We start from the raw sequence: 12669 nt of genomic DNA, 5'->3' as shown, positions 1-12669 counted from the left end.
CTGCACAAAACTTTAATGGGAATGTACTCGAGCCTGAAAACCTTGTAGTCTTCACGTCGCGCGGGGCTATAGCAGAATAGGTAGTATAGAGAACGTAAAAAGTCTACCACCTTCCACCCCGAGGCTTTCATTGATTTTTTAAACGCATTGTGGAGATTATGAAGTCCACAACTCCCCATGTTGAGCAGAATTGGGTCACCTGCTTCGCCCTCATTTTTTAGTTTGGATTTTAGGTCTTGCAAAAACTTCTTATTCACATTAGGGCCATCCATTGAAACCTGCAATATTTTTTTTGTATCAATGCCATCGGTAGTGGCAAGAAAAGCCTTCAACAAATCATCAGCAGTTGCGTGCCCCAGAAAAGCTGAACCATAATACCTGCTTCGGACTTGGTTTTTTCATTGTCCCAATAACGGACAAAGATGTCCATCTGCCCTTTCTGCGCAACTTTATTAAGGGATTCGTCAAAGCCAATGGTAATGACATCACAATCGCAACATTCTTCTTTTAACTGTCGAAAAAAATATGGCGCTAATCCGTATAAAACAGTGTAGGCTATTTTTGTTCTTTGCAAGCGCATTTTTTTTGCGATATCAGAGTCCGGAAACATTAGAGGAAAGAGATCCACGGCTTGTCCACCGCTCCTTTGTGAGCTATGACTTAGTACTTGGTACATACACCAAATGATTTCAGCCTTCGTAATTTCGTCCTTAATAAGCATTGTCATTATAACACGTTTTTCTTTAATATTATTGTGATGTGATGGCGTGACCTGTCCTGCTGACTCGACTACTATGTCTGGGGAAGTAGTTGTAATGGGTTCTTTGGAAACAGGTTCCTTTTTATCTTCCGAGTAAAATGATTTAAGGCTCATGCTTTTATTTTGATTAGATAACAAAATATTGTGTTTTTTTCCCTTCATATGGCTGGAGAGAGCCTGCTCGCCCATATTACTAAGTGTAAAACTTTTTTTACACAATTTACAGTAGGCGGAAAAATGGTCATTTTTGACAGGTTCAAGCCACGGTTTAAATTTATCGTTCAATTGCCATTCACAATTAAAAGTAGTTTTCTTCGACATCGTAGAGTGACCATCTGGAAGTAAAAAGAAAACATTTTTGAAGAGACGTATAAGCTGTAAGTTACTTAAAATATACTCCACTAGCTATAGACATCTATGAAATGATACACAATTTAAAACTTATGAGTTGGCACATAAGTATACCGGGTGAAATTTTAAGGACCAGCCATATCCATCTATACGCAGTGACTTTATATTATTTGAGCAAACCCGTCATTTTCATAGAAAAGTCTAAATTCGAACTTTTTTCATTGTTTATGTTAATTAAAAAGTATAAACACATAACACACATAAGTGAAATGTAAAGACAATTACGCTCTCCTGTTATATCGTCACGTTCCCCATTTGATACTCAAATAACAAAATAACTCAAATAACAAAGGGGATTAAATTAAATCATAGCACATTTTTATTCTATTTTTAAACACATTGATTTAATAGTTTGAGGCCGCTTAAATATTGTTAATATGCACAAATATCAAATAAATAAATAATTATTATAGGACATTCCACAGATAAAATGACTAAGTCCCGCAGTAAGCTCAAGAAAGCTTGTGTAGCCTGCTCAGACAACGAGTATAGGTATAATATACAAATACGTAAATACATACATAGAAAACCGGCCAAGAGCGTGTCGGGCCACGCTCAGTGTAGGGTTCCGTAGTTTTCCGTATTTTTCTCAAAAACTACTGAACCTATCAAGTTCAAAACAATTTTGCTAGAAAGTCTTTATAAAGTTCTACTTTTGTGATTTTTGTCATATATTTTATACATATGGTTCAAGTTAGAGGGGGGGGGGGGTACGCACTTTTTTTTCCTTTAGGAGCGATTATTTCCGAAACTATTAATATTATCAAAAAACGATCTTAGTAAACCCTTGTTCATTTTTAAATACCTATCCGACAATATATCACACGTTGGGGTTGGAATGAAAAAAAATATCAGCCCCCACTTTACATGTAGGGGGGGGGGATGTTTTACCCTAATAAAACATTATTTTCCATTTTTTATTTTTGCACCTTGTTGCATATTGGTACCAAATTTCAGCTTTCTAGTGCTAACGGTTACTGAGATTATCCGCGGACGGACGGACGGACGGACGGACGGACGGACGGATGGACGGAGTCGGACGGACAGACAGACAGACATGGCGAAACTATAAGGGTTCCTAGTTGACTACGGAACCCTAAAAACACCCATGCCTTAGGGACAAATAGCTAGGATCATCGTAGATAGGATCATCGGCTCAGCAGGTAGGGTCACTACAAACTAGGTCAAACTGGTCGTCGTCCAAAAATATAGTATACAAATACGTAAATACATAGAAAATATCCATGACTCAGGAACAAACAACTATGTTCATCACACAAATAAATGCCCTTACCGGGATTCGAACCCAGAACCATCGGCTTCGCAGGCAAGGTCACTACTAAGGTCAGTATGTAAAAGTAAAGTGAAAAAAAAAGATTGCACACAGGCCAAACCAAACCGATTGTCATGACAATGTCATAAAGGTGCTGTCATGGGAAACCTTTTCCCACTCGAAATATACCTATAGAGAGGGATAAAGTTGAATTGCTTTAAATGTAGCCATATAATATACATACATCGCGCACCAAAGCGGACCCCAGGCTCCCATGAGCCGTGGCACATGCTGGGATAACGCAAGGAAGATGATGAAGATAATACACATACACAACAAAAAGCCAAGAAATCTTATAAGTAGGTATCTTACAAAATATAGTAGGTATACTATTAAGTTGTGTATATTTATGTGGTGAACGCAAATGTGTAACAGGAGACTGTTATTCGTGTTGTTGTTAACCTAGGCAGCGTCCACACTCATGAGACGCACGTCTTGCGGTGTGGAACGGACGTCTCCGCCACGCCGCCTGAATGTCATTCAAACAACGTCTCCTCAGTACATTTTGTATAGGAAGGACGTAAGATGCGCCCCCAGGCGGCACGTCGCGCGCCATGCAGAGACGCGGCGGTGGCGGAGACGTCCGTTCCGGGCCGCAAGACATGCGTCTCTTGGGTGTGGACGCTGCCTATGTGCATTATTATTTAAACCAATAAAATCGAAACATATATTTAAAACTTAGGCATTCTATGAAAATGACAGAAATTAAACCTACACGCAAAGTTTCGAATCACTGCAATTTACTATTGAGGAGTTCTCCCGAGAAGACAACCCTGTATATCATCCAGGAACGCAAATAGTGGGGACGTTTATCGACAAAAAGAGGCCAAACCTTCTTTTTCTTGACCAAAGCATGAAACTTGGCACAGTTGTTCCTTATATCAAAATAAGCCGATTAAGATCGGGAGCCTTCGGGAGCCTCCCCCCTGGGGCTCGGGAGGGGGGGTCAAAGTACCGCTTCACCCGGCTTGCTTTGAAAAATTCTAACATAGCCCGTTTAGTTCATAGGTCATGTTTGGTATCGTTTTCGAGTAAATCAATAACGTAGAATTCATTTTTGGTACTAAAATTATGATTTAATGGTAAATAAAATAAAAAAAAATTAAAAGTTTGAAATTTTCATCTACGATTTACAAATTCAAGTCATCATAAATGTCAAACTGTTTGCTTTTTCTACAAATAAAAAATATGATATGAAAGCCTATTTAATATAGATTATGAATAATATAACTTTTACCCACCTTTACTAACGTTAAGTTTCATAAAAAAAAACTTTAAGCCGCGCGGCGTCGGGACGCCGCGAGCGTAATTTTATAATACCTTTATTTTAAAAAACTCTATTAGAACCCGTTTAGCTATTAGGTCATATTTAGTATCGTTTTCGAGTAAATTAATAACGTAGAATTTAGTTTTGGTACTAAAATGACCATTTAATGTTAAATGAAATAAAAATAAAAATAAATCATTTTCTGTGAGTTGCAAATTCAAGTCACGATAAATGTCAAACGGTTTGCTTTTTCTATAAATATAAAAATATGATATTAAAGCCTATTCACAAAGGATAGTACGCGTTCACCTACACGAGCTTAGACTGTCTGCGGGGAACGCGCCTCTTTCATATATTTGATCGCCAGTGTCAGAGGTGTGTTAATGCATAAATAGAAAAAGATTCATTATTATTGACGTGTCGACAACGGCAACACTCGGGTCGGACCACACGATCTAAAGACCGACTGTACCTGTTATTTATTCATTGTAGTGAATCCTGAAAGAAATTTATATAATAGTATTTTATACAATCGTGATATAATACAAAACTTTTCAGTCGAGTACCATGTGTAGTACGGTACGAGAGTGAAAAGCTTAATTATATCACTATTGTATACAATACTTTTTCTACGAGTCATCATCTTCATCATCAATGGACGGAAATATCACCATTCATGCAAGTTAAAATTAATGTCAATAGAGTCGTTCACCGTTGTATCAACATCGAATTACCTAGCAACCAATTGTTTGTAATAACCGTCTCTGATTGGCCGATAACGCGACAGATAAAAAAAATGTGTTTCAGATGCAGGAAAATTTGCCAGGTATCGCAAATTAGTATAGAAATTGTATGAAGTTCTATTTTTGAAATTATTATAGTTAACTAAAGTCAATTATAATGAGCTTATTATAATTGAGTCGGAACTGCCATAGAGTATCCAACACTGAAAAGTTAGCACTTATAGTTTAGTCTGTGGTGTCCTATTTGACAGATTACTCATACTCATACTCATACTATACATTCCCTTCACAAAAACATAGCTGGGTACATATGGAACTGCATAAAAAAGGCTCTACCCTCTTTATGCAGTTGCATCGGTTTTTGCAACCTGATTTACATTTACATCTTGTAACTTCTAAGCATATACTGGCCACTTCAGTGTTGTCTGACCAGTGTGGTACCCATTCGTCTCCTTCTTCCTTCCATCCCCAAGAAGACGGACTTGGCAAATTTTGGTGTGGCACCAACGCCAACGCCTGACTCCAAACAAGAACGCCCTGAGTCCCATTTCTCAAAACTGAAAGTTACAAGTTACAAGCGGAAGTCTCTTTCCAACTTGTCATATTAGACATTGACAACCAGTTGAAAATTGTAACTTGTAGCTTCGAGAAATGGGCCCCTGGTACACTGTGCGCAGTATATGCTGATCCAAGGCAGCCTCCGAAGGAGGTATGTTCTCCAATTGTCGATCTTTTTTGGTACCTAAAGAGGTAGGTACTTCGACCACTCATTCACCGTTGCGCAACGACTTGGTCTGAAACAATATGTGCATTATCATTTTAGAGTCTACAACTATAAAATTACAACTTTTTGGTGGATCACGTAACCTTCAGTATTACCCACTTACGTTACGTATCATAGAAAATTATTACAAACTTTAGTAGAATCTGATTTGCCTCTGATATTGCTCCATCTTGTAATAGTTTGACACCTTGAGTGGCCTGGCTAAGCTTCAAAGCCAAAAGAAAACGTTTCTAGATTAGACATAGTATGGGATAGGTACGATAAACGCAGCTTGAAACGATCAACAAGGGAGAAACATGGCTACCCAAGGCTTCAAACTATTACGAGATGGAGCAATATCATAGATAGGCTAATCAGATTCTACTAAAGTTTGTAATTATTTTGTATGATAGGTAAGTGTGTAATAGTGAAGGTTAGGTACGTGATCCACCAAAATGTTGTAATTTGATAGTTGCAGAATCTGTTTAAATAAAATGACAATGCACATATTGTTTCAGATCAAGGGTCCTTACGCAACAGTGAATGAGTGCCGGAAGAACCTCTTTACTAGAAAAGATCGACACTTGGAGAACATACCTCCTTCCGAGGCTGCCTTACTTCATCATATACTGCCATTTGTCTAAGACTGGGGCTAAAGACATGCCAACCACACCCTTGCTGCCGACGCATTAGGACACCACGGACTCCACTGCCAGTCTATTGCTGGCCGAATTTTGTGACACACTGCACTTAACGATTTAATCCGCAAGGCTCTCGGCACAGCGAACATGCCGACAACCCTCGAACCTGTCGGCTTGTCAGCAGCAGACGGAAAGCGGCCTGATGGTTGCTTGCTTTTGCCTTGGTTTCTGGGACGACCCTTGGCGTGGGGCGTGACCTGTGTGGATACCTTGGCTCCGTCCAACGTCTAACGCTCGGCCCAGAAACCAGAGACTGCTGCTGCAAAACGCCCAGTTTAAACGCGCAAATATGCATTTTTAAAAAACAACTACATATTTGCGGCAATTGCATTTGAAACATTTGGACCATGGTCATCAGACACCAAGCAGTTCGTGAAGGAAGTTTCCACCAAACTTGTCTGGGTGTTTGGTGACATAAGAGAAAAAGCAAACGGTTGATATTTTTGTTGACTTGAATTTGCAAAATATAGATGATTTTTTTTTTAATTTATTTACAATTAAATTATAATTGTAGTACCAAAAATAAATTCTTTGTTATTAATTTACTCGAAAACTATATCAAACATGACCTAATAGCTAAACCGGGTCTAATAGAGTTTTTAAAATAGAGGTATTTTAAAATTACGCTCGCGGCGTCCCGACGCCGCGCGTCTTAAAGTAATTTTTTAGTGGAACTTAACGTTTGTGAAGGTGAATAAAAGTTATATTTTTTATAATCTATATTAAATAGGCTTTCTTATCATATTTTTTATTTATAGAAAAAGCAAACAGTTTGTCATTTATGATGACTTGAATTTGTAAATCATGGATGAAAATTTCAATTTTTTTAATTTTTTTTAATTTTACTTACCATTAAATTATAATTTTAGTACCAAAAATGAATTCTACGTTATTGATTTACTCGAAAACGATATCAAACATGACCTAATAGCTAAACGGGGTCTAATAGAGTTTCTAAAATAAAGGCATTTTAAAATTACGCTCGCGGCGTACCGACGCCGCGCGTCTTAAAGTAATTTTTTTGTGGAACTTAACGTTAGTAAAGGTGGATAAAAGTTATATTTTTTATAATCTATATTAAATAGGCTATCATGTCATATTTTTTATTTATAGAAAAAGCAAACAGTTTGTCATTTATGATGACTTGAATTTGTAAATCATGGATGAAAATTTCAAATTTTTTAATTTTTTTTATTTTATTTACCATTAAATGATAATTTTAGTACTGAAAACGAATTCTACGTTATTGCTTTACTCGAAAACGATACCAAACATGACCTATTAACTAAACGGGGTAAGTTAGAATTTTTCAAACCAAGCCGGGTGAAGCGGTACTTTGACCCCCCCTCCCGGGCCCCAGGGGGGAGGCTCCCGAAGGCTCCCGATCTTAATCGGCTTATTTTGATATAAGGAACAACTGTGCCAAGTTTCATGCTTTGGTCAAAAAATTTAAGGTTTTTCAATAAACTCCCCAACTAAAAGTACTCGTCATGTCAATACGAAACAATCGAGCTTAAACTCGATGGGGGTCGTGTCGATTAATTACACAGTACCTACGTTCCAGTGCCATCATCAGATCACAGAAACATGTTATAATCGTAATAATAATCGAGAAATAACGAAATAATCAAATCACTTACCGAGGTCATCCAAACGAAACAGAATAATTATAGTCCTTATGTCCTCTTCTTAATTCACGTCCTTAATGCACTTTTGCCAATTAACACACATTAACTTCCAAAAAACAATACTCGTAAGTCGTAAGTAAAGAAGTACACAAAGACACACAGCACTTTCACTATCGTCTTTATCCAATCGCGTAATGAATAGGAATGAAACAAATTTACCCATTGCAAAGGGCGGGCGCAAGGCGGTAACTAGAACACCTGATAACTACAGCCTTTGATTTGCCGCCAACCTGCGCCGGCTAAGTGTCGGCGTCCTTTGACATCCCAGCCGGCGGCGATTTCCGAGTAATACAGTGGCACGTGCGCCGCGTGGTCACGTTTACTTACCTATTATAGTATAATTATATATAAATTTGGAGATGATATAATTAATAATTTGCTTATTTTTTTATGTACATACAAAGACAATTTTTATTCCCTGACCTCTATTAAATTTCCCTGACAATTCCCTGACTTTTCCATGACCAGTGAAATTCCCTGACTTTTCCCGGTTTTCCCGGTTTTCCAGAAAGTGGCCACCCTGTGATAGGCAGCTGTCCGGTGAACGGATAGTCAGTCGGTCCCTTGAGTATGTGCAATATATTTATTTAACCCTATAACATTCAGCAAAAAAATAATAAAAATGAAATAAAAAATAATAGGATTAGGAGATTTAAGCACAGCCATGTCAAATTCTACCACGAAACAGCGACACAGAAACAACACGCCTATCGATTTAATAGATTAATCGCATTACATTTATGACTTTCATATAAACAATAGCTACCTACCTAGAAACAGAAGGAAAGTCACCTTGGGATTGTGTGTCAGCATTCCGATTTGGTTGGCTGCCCGTTATCGAATTGGTGTGGAAAGGAAATAAAGTCATAACAGAGTTGTATTACCTTTTCAGAATCTGTCTGTATCATAGACCTGCCGACTCTACTTTTAACTTAAGACGATACGGTAGGGGTCAATTCTCCATACAAACGCTCTCGACTATTTCCTCCCTGGTTTTTGAAGATAGAGCAATGATTTTTTCAACACAGATTGTTATTATTTTTATCTGTGTCGGACCGTTTTGATTTTTTTTGATATTCTGCTTTTTAAAGATTTTAGAGCCAATCAAAAATTTCCAAAAACGGCCTTTTTCATTGTGGCGCAAAAAAAGGTGTGATACTCAAGATTGGTAACAATTAACCAAAAAAGCTAAACGGTCCGACATAGATTATTTCATTGTTATTCAGATTCTCAAATTTCGTTCCGATTGATAAGGTTTTGAAGGAGGAAAGAGTCGAGAGCGGAACCTCGATTTTAAAGATTTTTTTGAAATATCTTTTGACTGAGTTGTTCTTAATGGACAATTTCTTTTCGATAAATCTAGTTAATAACACTTGTATATTTAACTAAAATTCCCAAGTTGAAAGAGGGGTTCCTTTCCATTTTAGCATTTTCGCTACCGTATCCTCTTAACTTTTACGACATACAAAACTGGCCCGGTGGCAAGTAATTAGGTACCGTAGCCAACGTACCAACGTTTGCAGCTCAAGAGCTAGATGCCTAATACTCCTATTTCGGTCTACTTGTATTTTAAGTCAGATGTCCAGTGGAATGTTTGTAACGCTTTCGCAATATGTATATTCAAATGAATAGAAATATTTTATGGAACTCTTAAATTCAATAAAATTATCCATATCCATACTAATATTATAAATGAGAAAGTGTATGTGTCTGTTTGTTTGTCCGTCTTTCACGGCAAAACGGAGCGACGAATTGACGTGATTTTTAAAGCGGAGATAGTTGAAGGGACGGAGAGTGACATAGGCTACTTTTTATCTTTTTCTAACGCGAGCGAAGCCGCGGGCAAAAGCTAGTAGATTATATTGTAGAGTAAAAATATAGAAAATAACACATTTATCATTGGCGACGTAAACACCTAATTAAACATTTTCCAGTACACATTTGGCCAAGGAGTGCATAGTTGAAAACACCTGATGTATCAGTAAGTCAGTACCTAATGTACCTACCTATGTATCTCTGTGATGATAGAAACTTCGAATAAACAATAAAATTCGAACTATCTAAAATAACACAATAGGCAAAACGTTTAACAGGACATTATTTCTACATTCTAATCCAGTGTCCACTGGCACTGTGGGCATTTCCAGAAGCAATTACGGATCCTCGGAAGTGTGTCCCACTCGTGCATAGCAATGGGCATCCTTTGCGCAACCTTCTGTGCTCGTGGCATCTTAATGTGGACATCGGACAAGTAGATAGGTACCAGTTTGATTTTATATCTACTTATAGACTTGCTAAAACCATTTTATTGTATGTTAGGGGTTACCACTAGGGCTTCCAAAATTACGGATATGTCAATTACGTAATTGATTACGGAATTTTCATTTTTTATTACGTAATTACGTAATTCCGTAATCGACCATGTATTTAAAATAAAACGACAATTTCAATCAAATTTATAACCTAACGACGTAATTATTGATGTATATGTATAGATAATAATAGGATAAATAATCAGATTTCATTAAGCGGCACAAAGATGAGTATGGGAGTAGTACTCGATACTAGTGTTCTGCCTTTTCGCAGAACTATCTTTGGCCGAATTTCATTTGCCAACCAACATTTCGCCGACGTTTCACTTTGACAACTAACAATTAGCAACTTTTTGTATAACAACTTTTCAATTGGTAGAATTATTGTAAAGCAGATTATTATAACGCCTCTAAACTTTTGGGAGACTTATCAATCTTATCATTTGTCAAATCTTTCACTTGGTCAAACAACTCTTCGGCGAATAACTTCTCTTTGATGCAAAAGTTCCTTTTTAGGGTTCCGTAGTCAACTAGGAACCCTTATAGTTTCGCCATGTCTGTCTGTCCGTCCGTCCGTCCGTCCGTCCGTCCGTCCGTCCGTCCGTCCGTCCGTCCGTCCGTCCGTCCGTCCGTCCGTCCGCGGATAATCTCAGTAACCGTTAGCACTAGAAAGCTGAAATTTGGTACCAATATGTATATTAATCACGCCAACAAAGTGCAAAAATAAAAAATGGAAAAAAATGTTTTATTAGGGTACCCCCCTACATGTAAAGTGGGGGCTGATATTTTTTTTCATTCCAACCCCAACGTGTGATATATTGTTGGATAGGTATTTAAAAATGAATAAGGGTTTACTAAGATCGTTTTTTGATAATATTAATATTTTCGGAAATAATCGCTCCTAAAGGAAAAAAAAATGCGTCCCCCCCCCTCTAACTTTTGAACCATATGTTTAAAAAATATGAAAAAATCACAAAAGTAGAACTTTATAAGGACTTTCTAGGAAAATTGTTTTGAACTTGATAGGTTCAGTAGTTTTTGAGAAAATTACGGAAAACTACGGAACCCTACACTGAGCGTGGCCCGACACGCTCTTGGCCGGTTTTTCATACATTAGGCGAGTTAGAAATAAGTAAAAGGAACATACACATACATACCTACATATTTTTGTTGGAAAAAAAAAATAAAAATGCCTAAAATTTTGTTACAGGTAAGTATAGCAACAGAAATCTCATATGGGATAGAGCCCAGTTAGGTGCGACGACGAGCGAAGTTAGGTTGACCGTAAGCTAACCAAAACCAACTTTTAGAACCGTAATACTGTATTAATAAGGGAATATAAGTATTTAGTACTTACAATGGCTATTGAAATTTATTCTTAATATTAATAATTTTACCGAGGAGTACTAATTCTCAATAAAGTTAATCATGACGCTAAATAACAACACCGTACACATTTTAAACTACATAAACTCTTGTGGCGTTATTCATAAACGTTTTATAAACCTAAATTAGCTAATGATCGTTTGTCATTATCTGTCATATTATATTATGTCATATTATGTTGTTATATTTTGTACACAATGTATATTTTAAATGTACCTACACAGATAGAAAATATCTCTTCAACCAAAGAAACCTATTTGAACCAAGAGATATCCAGTTTCCCATATCAGGAAGATTTTAATTACTTGATATAAAACATAAAATGTCTCGATGTTTATTACTTGCACTAACCATTTTATATCTTAACATGATTAGCAAAACAATCTTTTTTTAAAAACTTAATCATTTATTCCAAGAGCGTAAACGTTTTGTTCAGTGATAATTATTACTCAGAAGCAAATCAGCAAGTTCTTAAAAACAAGTATAATATTTCTTGGTTCTAAGTAATAAAATTGTTGTATTAAGAGTTATGACGGTTTTCGGTTAAGAGTTATGCATAATTAAAGTAAAAGTTAATGTTTCTTGGGGTGAAACAATTAGTTACTTACACCAAATGTATACATTTTTCATTTTAAAAGTTCTGACGGTATTAGATGAAGATTTACATGTTTGAAGTTAGATTTAATGTTTCTTGGGGTAAAATATACTTACTTCTTGGATGTAATTTATCTTATTTCATTTAAAATATATAATTTCGAGTTCCCCAGCCAGTTAGAGAGAGAGAGAGAACTGGAGCGGAAGCACGTTTAGGATAGTCCTCAATAATAGCGCGTAGTTCCCAGAGGGAAGCAGGGGGCTATTATGTCGGAATTTGTATTCCTATGATTCGATACATATCAAGTTCCAACCGGCGAGCCTAACCAAATCGAGAAAAATCTTAACACCGCGATGTACGAATTCTATGGGCTGGGGTCAGCGCCATCTAGCGGGTTTTTTGGTAACTAAACCGGTGTCGCCGCTCGGCGCGCGAACTAAATCTTGAAGCAAAACTTTATTATTTTTCGATCTAAACGTGTTGATTCTCAAATGGAACTTGTAGGCATTAAATCAAGAATTTGTGATATGAAGCCAAGAATGTAATAAATCTTGACCTAAGTCCGTGTTGATTTTTTATTTAAAACCTGCTCGAATTATGAATGAAGTCTATAAGCATCAAACCAAGAATTATTATAATCAAGCCAAGATTGTTCTAAATCTTGAAGTAAAACCTTGATATTTTTTGATTTGAACTTGTTGATTCTCAAA

At 36.8% G+C, this 12669-nt stretch overlaps 2 protein-coding genes across 2 annotated transcripts in view; one reads left to right on the top strand and one right to left on the bottom strand.

Moving 5' to 3' along the window:
- The window catches only part of LOC125235089, a 241470-nt gene that overhangs the window by 193437 nt on the left and 35364 nt on the right, over positions 1–12669 (bottom strand). The gene's annotated exons all lie outside the window — the stretch shown is intronic.
- LOC125235092 (poly(A) RNA polymerase, mitochondrial) overlaps positions 9632–12669 on the top strand; it is a 52986-nt gene continuing 49948 nt past the window's right edge. Inside the window, exon 1 of the mRNA XM_048141527.1 lies at positions 9632–9647. The gene's annotated coding sequence lies outside the window, so the exon portion shown is untranslated. The remainder of the gene's footprint in view (positions 9648–12669) is intronic.

Source organism: Leguminivora glycinivorella, chromosome 17, assembly GCF_023078275.1.
Source record: "Leguminivora glycinivorella isolate SPB_JAAS2020 chromosome 17, LegGlyc_1.1, whole genome shotgun sequence".
NCBI classification, from domain to species: Eukaryota; Metazoa; Arthropoda; class Insecta; order Lepidoptera; family Tortricidae; genus Leguminivora; species Leguminivora glycinivorella.
The sequence above is the reverse complement of the archived record's forward strand: the minus strand, read 5'-3'. Positions and strand labels throughout refer to the sequence as shown.